We start from the raw sequence: 14,320 nt of genomic DNA on the forward strand, positions 1-14,320 counted from the left end.
GTGGCCTCAGGAAAGGCCAGTCCCCATGCGAGTTCCTCGGGGGCCTCTCGGGATTCCTCTCCCGTCGATGCCGGGGCCTCAGACCTTGTGTGGAGTCGGGGCCGGAACCTGAGGATTCCTCTCCAGTGCTGACATGGATCTTGGGGTACTTCTGGAGTCTCCCCAGGGGAGTCAGTCCTCGTCTCGAATGCGGGCATGCACTTGCGCTTTCCTCCAGAGCGGTAGCAGCAGTGTCACGCAGTCCGCCGCGTGGATCAAAGGATCTATGGTTTTCCCTCGAGTCTTTCCCACGAGGCTTTCCCACGAGGCTTTCCCACAGGGCTGTCCCACGTGCACACGTGGTGGGAGTCGATCCTCGGCTTGAACGTCAAGGCAGTGCAGGGAAAACAGGTTCCTCTGGAATGGACTGACACATCTGGGGGACTCTTGGAATGGTGGCACGACCCTGGAGTTCCTCTCGCCTTTCCTGTGGAGAGCGCCTCCTCTTGAGATGCGACGGGAACGCCGGCAATTCTTTCCCTACGAAACAGGGAAAGGATCCCTCATCTCGAGCTAGGAGGCGGAAACGGGGCTCCCCTGGATGTATGCGGGACCCCGCGTGCTTCCTCTCGAGTGGAGACGGGTAGGTCGGGGAACTTCTTGAGTTGCAGCAAGGGTGTGAAGGATCCTTTGGAAGATCCAGTGGTTAGATGTGAGTGGCCTTGAGAAGCCTTAGCGGAAATGGGCCTCATCTCGCCTGGAGGGCAAAACCTCCTGGATTTTCTCGAGTTGCGGCAGGTGCTCTCGACTTACGACGGGGACCTCAGGGAACCGCTCTGGTGGCCTCAGGAAAGGCCAGTCCCCATTCGAGTACCTCGGGGGCTTCTCGGGATTCCTCTTCCGTCGATGCCGGGGCCTAAGACCTTGTGTGGAGTCAGGGCCGGAACCTGAGGATTCCTCTCCAGTGCTGACATGGATCTTGGGGTACTTCTGGAGTCTCCCCAGGGGAGTCAGTCCTCGTCTCGAATGCGGGCATGCACTTGCGCTTTCCTCAAGAGCGGTAGCAGCAGTGTCACGCAGTCCGCCGCGTGGATCAAAGGATCTATGGTTTTCCCTCGAGTCTTTCCCACGAGGCTTTCCCACGAGGCTTTCCCACAGGGCTGTCCCACGTGCACACGTGGTGGGAGTCGATCCTCGGCTTGAACGTCAAGGCAGTGCAGGGAAAACAGGTTCCTATGGAATGGACTGACACATCTGGGGGACTCTTGGAATGGTGGCACGACCCTGGAGTTCCTCTCGCCTTTCCTGTGGAGAGCGCCTCCTCTTGAGATGCGACGGGAACCGGGAATTCTTTCCCTACGAAACAGGGAAAGGATCCCTCATCTCGAGCTAGGAGGCGAAACGGGGCTCCCCTGGATGTGTGCGGGACCCACGTTCTTCCTCTCGAGTGGAGACGGGTATGTCGGGGAACTTCTTGAGTTGCAGCATGGGTGTGAAGGACCCTTTGGAAGTTCCAGTGGTTAGATGTGATTGGCCTCGAGAAGCCTCATCGGAAATGGGCCTCATCTCGCCTGGAGGGCAAAACCTCCTGGATTTTCTCGAGTTGCGGCAGGTGCTCTCGACTTACGACGGGGACCTCAGGGACCCGCTCTGGTGGCCGCAGGAAAGGCCATTCCCCATGCGAGTTCCTCGGGGGCCTCTCGGGATTCCTCTCCCGTCGATGCCGGGGCCTAAGACCTTGTGTGGAGTCGGGCCCGGAACCTGAGGATTCCTCTCCAGTGCTGACATGGATCTTGGGGTACTTCTGGAGTCTCCCCAGGGGAGTCAGTCCTCGTCTCGAATGCGGGCATGCACTTGCGCTTTCCTCCAGAGCGGTTGCAGCAGTGTCACGCAGTCCGCTGCGTGGATCAAAGGATCTATGGTTTTCCCTCGAGTCTTTCCCACGAGGCTTTCCCTCGAGGCTTTCCCACAGGGCTGTCCCACGTGCACACGTGGTGGGAGTCGATCCTCGGCTTGAACGTCAAGGCAGTGCAGGGAAAACAGGATCCTCTGGAATGGACTGACACATCTGGGCGACTCTTGGAATGGTGGAACGACCCTGGAGTTCCTCTCCCCTTTCCTGTGGAGAGCGCCTCCTCTTGAGATGCGACGGGAACGCCGGGAATTCTTTCCCTACGAAACAGGGAAAGGATCTCTCATCTCGAGCTAGGAGGCGGAAACGGGGCTCCCCTGGATGTGTGCGGGACCCACGTGCTTCCTCTCGAGTGGAGACGGGTATGTCGGGGACCTTCTTGAGTTGCAGCAAGGGTGTGAAGGACCCTTTGGAAGTTCCAGTGGTTAGATGTGATTGGCCTCGAGAAGCCTCAGCGGAAATGGGCCTCATCTCGCCTGGAGGGCAAAACCTCCTGGATTTTCTCGAGTTGCGGCAGGTGCTCTCGACTTACGACGGGGACCTCAGGGACCCGCTCTGGTGGCCTCAGGAAAGGCCAGTCCAAATGGGAGTTCCTCGGGGGCCTCTCGGGATTCCTCTCCCGTCGATGCCGGGGCCTAAGACCTTGTGTGGAGTCGGGGCCGGAACCTGAGGATTCCTCTCCAGTGCTGACATGGATCTTGGGGTACTTCTGGAGTCTCCCCAGGGGAGTCAGTCCTCGTCTCGAATGCGGGCATGCACTTGCGCTTTCCTCCAGACCGGTAGCAGCAGTGTCACGCATTCCGCCGCGTGGATCAAAGGATCTATGGTTTTCCCTCGAGTCTTTCCCACGAAGCTTTCCCACGAGGCTTTCCCACAGGGCTGTCCCACGTGCACACGTGGTGGGAGTCGATCCTCGGCTTGAACGTCAAGGCAGTGCAGGGAAAACAGGTTCCTCTGGAATGGACTGACACATCTGGGGGACTCTTGGAATGGTGGCACGACCCTGGAGTTCCTCTCGCCTTTCCTGTGGAGAGCGCCTCCTCTTGAGATGCGACGGGAACGCCGGGAATTCTTTCCCTACGAAACAGGGAAAGGATCCCTCATCTCGAGCTAGGAGGCGGAAACGGGGCTCCCCTGGATGTGTGCGGGACACCACGTGCTTCCTCTCGAGTGCAGACTGGTATGTCGGGGAACTTCTTGAGTTGCAGCAAGGGTGTGAAGGACCCTTTGGAAGTTCCAGTGTTTAGATGTGATTGGCCTCGAGAAGCCTCAGCGGAAATGGGCCTCATCTCGCCTGGAGGGCAAAACCTCCTGGATTTTCTCGAGTTGCGGCAGGTGCTCTCGACTTACGACGGTGACCTCAGGGACCCGCTCTGGTGGCCTCAGGAAAGGCCAGTCCCCATGCGAGTTCCTCGGGGGCCTCTCGGGATTCCTCTCCCGTCGATGCCGGGGCCTAAGACCTTGTGTGGAGTCGGGGCCGGAACCTGAGAATTCCTCTCCAGTGCTGACATGGATCTTGGGGTACTTCTGGAGTCTCCCCAGGGGAGTCAGTCCTCGTCTCGAATGCGGGCATGCACTTGCGCTTTCCTCCAGAGCGGTAGCAGCAGTGTCACGCAGTCCGCCGCGGGGATCAAAGGATCTATGGTTTTCCCTCGAGTCTTTCCCACGAGGCTTTCCCACGAGGCTTTCCCACAGGGCTGTCCCACGTGCACACGTGGTGGGAGTCGATCCTCGGCTTGAACGTCAAGGCAGTGCAGGGAAAACAGGTTCCTCTGGAATGGACTGACACATCTGGGGGACTCTTGGAATGGTGGCACGACCCTGGAGTTCCTCTCGCCTTTCCTGTGGAGAGCGCCTCCTCTTGAGATGCGACGGGAACGCCGGGAATTCTTTCCCTACGAAACAGGGAAAGAATCCCTCATCTCGAGCTAGGAGGCGGAAACGGGGCTCCCCTGGATGTATGCGGGACCCCGCGTGCTTCCTCTCGAGTGGAGACGGGTATGTCGGGGAACTTCTTGAGTTGCAGCAAGGGTGTGAAGGATCCTTTGGAAGATCCAGTGGTTAGATGTGAGTGGCCTCGAGAAGCCTCAGCGGAAATGGGCCTCATCTCGCCTGGAGGGCAAAACCTCCTGGATTTTCTCGAGTTGCGGCAGGTGCTCTCGACTTACGACGGGGACCTCAGGTACCCGCTCTGGTGGCCTCAGGAAAGGCCAGTCCCCATTCGAGTACCCCGGGGGCGTCTCGGGATTCCTCTCCCGTCGATGCCGGGGCCTAAGACCTTGTGTGGAGTCGGGGCCGGAACCTGAGGATTCCTCTCCAGTGCTGACATGGATCTTGGGGTACTTCTGGAGTCTCCCCAGGGGAGTCAGTCCTCGTCTCGAATGCGGGCATGCACTTGCGCTTTCCTCCAGAGTGGTAGCAGCAGTGTCACGCAGTCTGCCGCGTGGATCAAAGGATCTATAGTTTTCCCTCGAGTCTTTCCCACGAGGCTTTCCCACGAGGCTTTCCCACAGGGCTGTCCCACGTGCACACGTGGTGGGAGTCGATCCTCGGCTTGAACGTCAAGGCAGTGCAGGGAAAACAGGTTCCTCTGGAATGGACTGACACATCTGGGGGACTCTTGGAATGGTGGCACGACCCTGGAGTTCCTCTCGCCTTTCCTGTGGAGAGCGCCTCCTCTTGAGATGCGACGGGAACCGGGAATTCTTTCCCTACGAAACAGGGAAAGGATCCCTCATCTCGAGCTAGGAGGCGAAACGGGGCTCCCCTGGATGTGTGCGGGAACTCACGTGCTTCCTCTCGAGTGGAGACGGGTATGTCGAGGAACTTCTTGAGTTGCAGCAATGGTGTGAAGGTTCCTTTGGAAGATCCAGTGGTTAGATGTGAGTGGCCTCGAGAAGCCTCAGCGGAAATGGGCCTCATCTCGCCTGGAGGGCAAAACCTCCTGGATTTTCTCGAGTTGCGGCAGGTGCTCTCGACTTACGACGGGGACCTCAGGGAACCGCTCTGGTGGCCTCAGGAAAGGCCAGTCCCCATGCGAGTACCTCGGGGGCGTCTCGGGATTCCTTTCCCGTCGATGCCGGGGCCTAAGACCTTGTGTGGAGTCGGGGCCGGAACCTGAGGATTCCTCTCCAGTGCTGACATGGATCTTGGGGTACTTCTGGAGTCTCCCCAGGGGAGTCAGTCCTCGTCTCGAATGCGGGCATGCATTGCGCTTTCCTCAAGAGCGGTAGCAGCAGTGTCACGCAGTCCGCCGCGTGGATCAAAGGATCTATGGTTTTCCCTCGAGTCTTTCCCACGATGCTTTCCCACGAGGCTTTCCCACAGGCTGTCCCACGTGCACACGTGGTGGGAGTCGATCCTCGGCTTGAACGTCAAGGCAGTGCAGGGAAAACAGGTTCCTCTGGAATGGACTGACACATCTGGGGGACTCTTGGAATGGTGGCACGACCCTGGAGTTCCTCTCGCCTTTCCTGTGGAGAGCGCCTCCTCTTGAGATGCGACGGGAACGCCGGGAATTCTTTCCCTACGAAACAGAGAAAGGATCCCTCATCTCGAGCTAGGAGGCGGAAACGGGGCTCCCCTGGATGTGTGCGGGACACCACGTGCTTCCTCTCGAGTGCAGACGGGTATGTCGGGGAACTTCTTGAGTTGCAGCAAGGGTGTGAAGGACAATTTGGAAGTTCCAGAGGTTAGATGTGATTGGCCTCGAGAAGCCTCAGCGGAAATGGGCCTCATCTCGCCTGGAGGGCAAAACCTCCTGGATTTTCTCGAGTTGCGGCAGGTGCTCTCGACTTACGACGGGGACCTCAGGGACCCGCTCTGGTGGCCTCAGGAAAGGCCAGTCCCCATGCGAGTTCCTCGGGGGCCTCTCGGGATTCCTCTCCCGTCGATGCCGGGGCCTCAGACCTTGTGTGGAGTCGGGGCCGGAACCTGAGGATTCCTCTCCAGTGCTGACATGGATCTTGGGGTACTTCTGGAGTCTCCCCAGGGGAGTCAGTCCTCGTCTCGAATGCGGGCATGCACTTGCGCTTTCCTCCAGAGCGGTAGCAGCAGTGTCACGCAGTCCGCCGCGTGGATCAAAGGATCTATGGTTTTCCCTCGAGTCTTTCCCACGAGGCTTTCCCACGAGGCTTTCCCACAGGGCTGTCCCACGTGCACACGTGGTGGGAGTCGATCCTCGGCTTGAACGTCAAGGCAGTGCAGGGAAAACAGGTTCCTCTGGAATGGACTGACACATCTGGGGGACTCTTGGAATGGTGGCACGACCCTGGAGTTCCTCTCGCCTTTCCTGTGGAGAGCGCCTCCTCTTGAGATGCGACGGGAACGCCGGCAATTCTTTCCCTACGAAACAGGGAAAGGATCCCTCATCTCGAGCTAGGAGGCGGAAACGGGGCTCCCCTGGATGTATGCGGGACCCCGCGTGCTTCCTCTCGAGTGGAGACGGGTAGGTCGGGGAACTTCTTGAGTTGCAGCAAGGGTGTGAAGGATCCTTTGGAAGATCCAGTGGTTAGATGTGAGTGGCCTTGAGAAGCCTTAGCGGAAATGGGCCTCATCTCGCCTGGAGGGCAAAACCTCCTGGATTTTCTCGAGTTGCGGCAGGTGCTCTCGACTTACGACGGGGACCTCAGGGAACCGCTCTGGTGGCCTCAGGAAAGGCCAGTCCCCATTCGAGTACCTCGGGGGCTTCTCGGGATTCCTCTTCCGTCGATGCCGGGGCCTAAGACCTTGTGTGGAGTCAGGGCCGGAACCTGAGGATTCCTCTCCAGTGCTGACATGGATCTTGGGGTACTTCTGGAGTCTCCCCAGGGGAGTCAGTCCTCGTCTCGAATGCGGGCATGCACTTGCGCTTTCCTCAAGAGCGGTAGCAGCAGTGTCACGCAGTCCGCCGCGTGGATCAAAGGATCTATGGTTTTCCCTCGAGTCTTTCCCACGAGGCTTTCCCACGAGGCTTTCCCACAGGGCTGTCCCACGTGCACACGTGGTGGGAGTCGATCCTCGGCTTGAACGTCAAGGCAGTGCAGGGAAAACAGGTTCCTATGGAATGGACTGACACATCTGGGGGACTCTTGGAATGGTGGCACGACCCTGGAGTTCCTCTCGCCTTTCCTGTGGAGAGCGCCTCCTCTTGAGATGCGACGGGAACCGGGAATTCTTTCCCTACGAAACAGGGAAAGGATCCCTCATCTCGAGCTAGGAGGCGAAACGGGGCTCCCCTGGATGTATGCGGGACCCCGCGTGCTTCCTCTCGAGTGGAGACGGGTATGTCGGGGAACTTCTTGAGTTGCAGCAAGGGTGTGAAGGATCCTTTGGAAGATCCAGTGGTTAGATGTGAGTGGCCTCGAGAAGCCTCAGCGGAAATGGGCCTCATCTCGCCTGGAGGGCAAAACCTCCTGGATTTTCTCGAGTTGCGGCAGGTGCTCTCGACTTACGACGGGGACCTCAGGGAACCGCTCTGGTGGCCTCAGGAAAGGCCAGTCACCATGCGAGTATCTCGGGGGCGTCTCGGGATTCCTCTCCCGTCGATGCCGGGGCCTAAGACCTTCTGTGGAGTCGGGGCCGGAACCTGAGGATTCCTCTCCAGTGCTGACATGGATCTTGGGGTACTTCTGGAGTCTCCCCAGGGGAGTCAGTCCTCGTCTCGAATGCGGGCATGCATTGCGCTTTCCTCCAGAGCGGTAGCAGCAGTGTCACGCAGTCCGCCGCGTGGATCAAAGGATCTATGGTTTTCCCTCGAGTCTTTCCCACGAGGCTTTCCCACGAGGCTTTCCCACAGGGCTGTCCCACGTGCACACGTGGTGGGAGTCGATCCTCGGCTTGAACGTCAAGGCAGTGCAGGGAAAACAGGTTCCTCTGGAATGGACTGACACATCTGGGGGACTCTTGGAATGGTGGCACGACCCTGGAGTTCCTCTCGCCTTTCCTGTGGAGAGCGCCTCCTCTTGAGATGCGACGGGAACGCCGGGAATTCTTTCCCTACGAAACAGGGAAAGGATCCCTCATCTCGAGCTAGGAGGCGGAAACGGGGCTCCCCTGGATGTGTGCGGGACACCACGTGCTTCCTCTCGAGTGGAGACGTGTATGTCGGGGAACTTCTTGAGTTGCAGCAAGGGTGTGAAGGACCCTTTGGAAGTTCCAGTGTTTAGACGTGATTGGCCTCGAGAAGCCTCAGCGGAAATGGGCCTCATCTCGCCTGGAGGGCAAAACCTCCTGGATTTTCTCGAGTTGCGGCAGGTGCTCTCGACTTACGACGGGGACCTCAGGGACCCGCTCTGGTGGCCTCAGGAAAGGCCAGTCCCCATGCGAGTTCCTCGGGGGCCTCTCGGGATTCCTCTCCCGTCGATGCCGGGGCCTAAGACCTTGTGTGGAGTCGGGGCCGGAACCTGAGGATTCCTCTCCAGTGCTGACATGGATCTTGGGGTACTTCTGGAGTCTCCCCAGGGGAGTCAGTCCTCGTCTCGAATGCGGGCATGCACTTGCGCTTTCCTCCAGAGCGGTAGCAGCAGTGTCACGCAGTCCGCCGCGTGGATCAAAGAATCTATGGTTTTCCCTCGAGTCTTTCCCACGAGGCTTTCCCACGAGGCTTTCCCACAGGGCTGTCCCACGTGCACACGTGGTGGGAGTCGATCCTCGGCTTGAAAGTCAAGGCAGTGCAGGGAAAACAGGTTCCTCTGGAATGGACTGACACATCTGGGGGACTCTTGGAATGGTGGCACAACCCTGGAGTTCCTCTCTACTTTCCTGTGGAGAGCGCCTCCTCTTGAGATGCGACGGGAACGCCGGGAATTCTTTCCCTACGAAACAGGGAAAGGATCCCTCATCTCGAGCTAGGAGGTGGAAACGGGGCTCCCCTGGATGTGTGCGGGACACCACGTGCTTCCTCTCGAGTGTAGACGGGTATGTCGGGGAACTTCTTGAGTTGCAGCAAGGGTGTGAAGGACCCTTTGGAAGTTCCAGTGTTTAGATGTGATTGGTCTCGAGAAGCCTCAGCGGAAATGGGCCTCATCTCGCCTGGAGGGCAAAACCTCCTGGATTTTCTCGAGTTGCGGCAGGTGCTCTCGACTTACGACGGTGACCTCAGGGACCCGCTCTGGTGGCCTCAGGAAAGGCCAGTCCCCATGCGAGTTCCTCGGGGGCCTCTCAGGATTCCTCTCCCGTCGATGCCGGGGCCTAAGACCTTGTGTGGAGTCGGGGCCGGAACCTGAGGATTCCTCTCCAGTGCTGACATGGATCTTGGGGTACTTCTGGAGTCTCCCCAGGGGAGTCAGTCCTCGTCTCGAATGCGGGCATGCACTTGCGCTTTCCTCCAGAGCGGTAGCAGCAGTGTCACGCAGTCCGCCGCGTGGATCAAAGGATCTATGGTTTTCCCTCGAGTCTTTCCCACGAGGCTTTCCCACGAGGCTTTCCCACAGGGCTGTCCCACGTGCACACGTGGTGGGAGTCGATCCTCGGCTTGAACGTCAAGGCAGTGCAGGGAAAACAGGTTCCTCTGGAATGGACTGACACATCTGGGGGACTCTTGGAATGGTGGCACGACCCTGGAGTTCCTCTCGCCTTTCCTGTGGAGAGCGCCTCCTCTTGAGATGCGACGGGAACGCCGGGAATTCTTTCCCTACGAAACAGGGAAAGGATCCCTCATTTCGAGCTAGGAGGCGGAAACGGGGCTCCCCTGGATGTATGCGGGACACCGCGTGCTTCCTCTCGAGTGGAGACGGGTATGTCGGGGAACTTCTTGAGTTGCAGCAAGGGTGTGAAGGATCCTTTGGAAGATCCAGTGGTTAGATGTGAGTGGCCTCGAGAAGCCTCAGCGGAAATGGGCCTCATCTCGCCTGGAGGGCAAAACCTCCTGGATTTTCTCGAGTTGCGGCAGGTGCTCTCGACTTACGACGGGGACCTCAGGTACCCGCTCTGGTGGCCTCAGGAAAGGCCAGTCCCCATTCGAGTACCTCGGGGGCGTCTCGGGATTCCTCTCCCGTCGATGCCGGGGCCTAAGACCTTGTGTGGAGTCGGGGCCGGAACAAGAGGATTCCTCTCCAGTGCTGACATGGATCTTGGGGTACTTCTGGAGTCTCCCCAGGGGAGTCAGTCCTCGTCTCGAATGCGGGCATGCACTTGCGCTTTCCTCCAGAGTGGTAGCAGCAGTGTCACGCAGTCTGCCGCGTGGATCAAAGGATCTATAGTTTTCCCTCGAGTCTTTCCCACGAGGCTTTCCCACGAGGCTTTCCCACAGGGCTGTCCCACGTGCACACGTGGTGGGAGTCGATCCTCGGCTTGAACGTCAAGGCAGTGCAGGGAAAACAGGTTCCTCTGGAATGGACTGACACATCTGGGGGACTCTTGGAATGGTGGCACGACCCTGGAGTTCCTCTCGCCTTTCCTGTGGAGAGCGCCTCCTCTTGAGATGCGACGGGAACCGGGAATTCTTTCCCTACGAAACAGGGAAAGGATCCCTAATCTCGAGCTAGGAGGCGTAACGGGGCTCCCCTGGATGTGTGCGGGAACTCACGTGCTTCCTCTCGAGTGCAGAAGGGTATGTCGGGGAACTTCTTGAGTTGCAGCAAGGGTGTGAAGGACAATTTGGAAGTTCCAGAGGTTAGATGTGATTGGCCTCGAGAAGCCTCAGCGGAAATGGGCCTCATCTCGCCTGGAGGGCAAAACCTCCTGGATTTTCTCGAGTTGCGGCAGGTGCTCTCGACTTACGACGGGGACCTCAGGGACACGCTCTGGTGGCCTCAGGAAAGGCCATTCCCCATGCGAGTTCCTCGGGGGCCTCTCGGGATTCCTCTCCCGTCGATGCCGGGGCCTCAGACCTTGTGTGGAGTCGGGGCCGGAACCTGAGGATTCCTCTCCAGTGCTGACATGGATCTTGGGGTACTTCTGGAGTCTCCCCAGGGGAGTCAGTCCTCGTCTCGAATGCGGGCATGCACTTGCGCTTTCCTCCAGAGCGGTAGCAGCAGTGTCACGCAGTCCGCCGCGTGGATCAAAGGATCTATGGTTTTCCCTCGAGTCTTTCCCACGAGGCTTTCCCACGAGGCTTTCCCACAGGGCTGTCCCACGTGCACACGTGGTGGGAGTCGATCCTCGGCTTGAACGTCAAGGCAGTGCAGGGAAAACAGGTTCCTCTGGAATGGACTGACACATCTGGGGGACTCTTGGAATGGTGGCACGACCCTGGAGTTCCTCTCGCCTTTCCTGTGGAGAGCGCCTCCTCTTGAGATGCGACGGGAACGCCGGGAATTCTTTCCCTACGAAACAGGGAAAGGATCCCTCATCTCGAGCTAGGAGGCGGAAACGGGGCTCCCCTGGATGTATGCGGGACCCCGCGTGCTTCCTCTCGAGTGGAGACGGGTATGTCGGGGAACTTCTTGAGTTGCAGCAAGGGTGTGAAGGATCCTTTGGAAGATCCAGTGGTTAGATGTGAGTGGCCTCGAGAAGCCTCAGCGGAAATGGGCCTCATCTCGCCTGGAGGGCAAAACCTCCTGGATTTTCTCGAGTTGCGGCAGGTGCTCTCGACTTACGACGGGGACCTCAGGGACCCGCTCTGGTGGCCTCAGGAAAGGCCAGTCCCCATTCGAGTACCTCGGGGGCGTCTCGGGATTCCTCTCCCGTCGATGCCGGGGCCTAAGACCTTGTGTGGAGTCGGGGCCGGAACCTGAGGATTCCTCTCCAGTGCTGACATGGATCTTGGGGTACTTCTGGAGTCTCCCCAGGGGAGTCAGTCCTCGTCTCGAATGCGGGCATGCACTTGCGCTTTCCTCCAGAGCGGTAGCAGCAGTGTCACGCAGTCTGCCGCGTGGATCAAAGGATCTATAGTTTTCCCTCGAGTCTTTCCCACGAGGCTTTCCCACGAGGCTTTCCCACAGGGCTGTCCCACGTGCACACGTGGTGGGAGTCGATCCTCGGCTTGAAAGTCAAGGCAGTGCAGGGAAAACAGGTTCCTCTGGAATGGACTGACACATCTGGGGGACTCTTGGAATGGTGGCACAACCCTGGAGTTCCTCTCTACTTTCCTGTGGAGAGCGCCTCCTCTTGAGATGCGACGGGAACGCCGGGAATTCTTTCCCTACGAAACAGGGAAAGGATCCCTCATCTCGAGCTAGGAGGTGGAAACGGGGCTCCCCTGGATGTGTGCGGGACACCACGTGCTTCCTCTCGAGTGCAGACGGGTATGTCGGGGAACTTCTTGAGTTGCAGCAAGGGTGTGAAGGACCCTTTGGAAGTTCCAGTGTTTAGATGTGATTGGTCTCGAGAAGCCTCAGCGGAAATGGGCCTCATCTCGCCTGGAGGGCGAAACCTCCTGGATTTTCTCGAGTTGCGGCAGGTGATCTCGACTTACGACGGTGACCTCAGGGACCCGCTCTGGTGGCCTCAGGAAAGGCCAGTCCCCATGCGAGTTCCTCGGGGGCCTCTCGGGATTCCTCTCCCGTCGATGCCGGGGCCTCAGACCTTGTGTGGAGTCGGGGCCGGAACCTGAGGATTCCTCTCCAGTGCTGACATGGATCTTGGGGTACTTCTGGAGTCTCCCCAGGGGAGTCAGTCCTCGTCTCGAATGCGGGCATGCACTTGCGCTTTCCTCCAGAGCGGTAGCAGCAGTGTCACGCAGTCCGCCGCGTGGATCAAAGGATCTATGGTTTTCCCTCGAGTCTTTCCCACGAGGCTTTCCCACGAGGCTTTCCCACAGGGCTGTCCCACGTGCACACGTGGTGGGAGTCGATCCTCGGCTTGAACGTCAAGGCAGTGCAGGGAAAACAGGTTCCTCTGGAATGGACTGACACATCTGGGGGACTCTTGGAATGGTGGCACGACCCTGGAGTTCCTCTCGCCTTTCCTGTGGAGAGCGCCTCCTCTTGAGATGCGACGGGAACGCCGGGAATTCTTTCCCTACGAAACAGGGAAAGGATCCCTCATCTCGAGCTAGGAGGCGGAAGCGGGGCTCCCCTGGATGTATGCGGGACCCCGCGTGCTTCCTCTCGAGTGGAGACGGGTATGTCGGGGAACTTCTTGAGTTGCAGCAAGGGTGTGAAGGATCCTTTGGAAGATCCAGTGGTTAGATGTGAGTGGCCTCGAGAAGCCTCAGCGGAAATGGGCCTCATCTCGCCTGGAGGGCAAAACCTCCTGGATTTTCTCGAGTTGCGGCAGGTGCTCTCGACTTACGACGGGGACCTCAGGGACCCGCTCTGGTGGCCTCAGGAAAGGCCAGTCCCCATTCGAGTACCTCGGGGGCGTCTCGGGATTCCTCTCCCGTCGATGCCGGGGCCTAAGACCTTGTGTGGAGTCGGGGCCGGAACCTGAGGATTCCTCTCCAGTGCTGACATGGATCTTGGGGTACTTCTGGAGTCTCCCCAGGGGAGTCAGTCCTCGTCTCGAATGCGGGCATGCACTTGCGCTTTCCTCCAGAGTGGTAGCAGCAGTGTCACGCAGTCTGCCGCGTGGATCAAAGGATCTATGGTTTTCCCTCGAGTCTTTCCCACGAGGCTTTCCCACGAGGCTTTCCCACAGGGCTGTCCCACGTGCACACGTGGTGGGAGTCGATCCTCGGCTTGAAAGTCAAGGCAGTGCAGGGAAAACAGGTTCCTCTGGAATGGACTGACACATCTGGGGGACTCTTGGAATGGTGGCACAACCCTGGAGTTCCTCTCTACTTTCCTGTGGAGAGCGCCTCCTCTTGAGATGCGACGGGAACGCCGGGAATTCTTTCCCTACGAAACAGGGAAAGGATCCCTCATCTCGAGCTAGGAGGTGGAAACGGGGCTCCCCTGGATGTGTGCGGGACACCACGTGCTTCCTCTCGAGTGCAGACGGGTATGTCGGGGAACTTCTTGAGTTGCAGCAAGGGTGTGAAGGACCCTTTGGAAGTTCCAGTGTTTAGATGTGATTGGTCTCGAGAAGCCTCAGCGGAAATGGGCCTCATCTCGCCTGGAGGGCGAAACCTCCTGGATTTTCTCAAGTTGCGGCAGGTGCTCTCGACTTACGACGGTGACCTCAGGGACCCGCTCTGGTGGCCTCAGGAAAGGCCAGTCCCCATGCGAGTACCTCGGGGGCCTCTCGGGATTCCTCTCCCGTCGATGCCGGGGCCTAAGACCTTGTGTGGAGTCGGGGCCGGAACCTGAGGATTCCTCTCCAGTGCTGACATGGATCTTGGGGTACTTCTGGAGTCTCCCCAGGGGAGTCAGTCCTCGTCTCGAATGCGGGCATGCACTTGCGCTTTCCTCCAGAGTGGTAGCAGCAGTGTCACGCAGTCTGCCGCGTGGATCAAAGGATCTATAGTTTTCCCTCCAGTCTTTCCCACGAGGCTTTCCCACGAGGCTTTCCCACAGGGCTGTCCCACGTGCACACGTGGTGGGAGTCGATCCTCGGCTTGAACGTCAAGGCAGTGCAGGGAAAACAGGTTCCTCTGGAATGGACTGACACATCTGGGGGACTCTTGGA

This window comes from Ovis canadensis, chromosome 11 (genome assembly GCF_042477335.2).
Source record: "Ovis canadensis isolate MfBH-ARS-UI-01 breed Bighorn chromosome 11, ARS-UI_OviCan_v2, whole genome shotgun sequence".
NCBI classification, from domain to species: domain Eukaryota; kingdom Metazoa; phylum Chordata; class Mammalia; order Artiodactyla; family Bovidae; genus Ovis; species Ovis canadensis.